The sequence below is a fragment of the Nematolebias whitei genome, chromosome 13, assembly GCF_014905685.2.
Source record: "Nematolebias whitei isolate Nwh7 chromosome 13, NemWhi1, whole genome shotgun sequence".
In the NCBI taxonomy this organism is placed as follows: domain Eukaryota; kingdom Metazoa; phylum Chordata; class Actinopteri; order Cyprinodontiformes; family Rivulidae; genus Nematolebias; species Nematolebias whitei.
Genome location: NC_056510.1, coordinates 18884475 through 18885206, shown reverse-complemented (window position 1 = coordinate 18885206; position 732 = coordinate 18884475).

Below are 732 nucleotides of genomic sequence, written 5' to 3'. Positions count from 1 at the left end.
AGCTGAAATTAGCTGAAAAGGCAGAAAGAAGCTTAAGCTACCAGGGGGAAGTGGAAGGAACTGAAATGAGCTAAAAAAAAAAAAAGTGGAATTAGTTGAAAACCTAAATTTAGCACAAAACCACTAAAAAGTAGCTGAAATAACAGAAAAGGCTGAAACTAGCAGAAAAAGCTGAAAGTAGCTGAAATCAACAGTAAGAAGTTAATTAGGCTGAAAGTAGCAGCAATGACCAAAAATAACTTTAATTTATCTGAAAACAGCTGAAATTATCTGAAAAATGCTTTAAAAAGTAGCTGAAAAGGTAGAACAAGCTTAAATTAGCCGAAAGAACACATGTTTACCCAATTAGACTGAAAGAAGCATAAATGAGCACTAAAAAGTGGATATTATCTGAAAAAAGCTGGAATTAGCAAAAAAAAAAAAAAAAGCTTAAAGGTAGCTAAAAATTTCTAAACAGCTTAAATTACCAGAAGGAAGTGGAGAGAGACCATTTTTGCTGAATTAGGCTGAAAAAGTTGAAATGAGTGCAAAAAAGTGGAATTAGCTGAAAAACATAAAATTAGCATATAAACATCCTGATGCATGCTCAATAATCCAGGTAGAAAAATCCAAAAAAGTTCAATCTGGTCCTCTGGACATTCAAAAAAACAAAACGAAGCAAAAAAAATCTAGAAACGTTTCGTCTCTCATCCAAGAGACTTCCTCAGTCTGAGGTGCTGTTTTCAGCTCAGC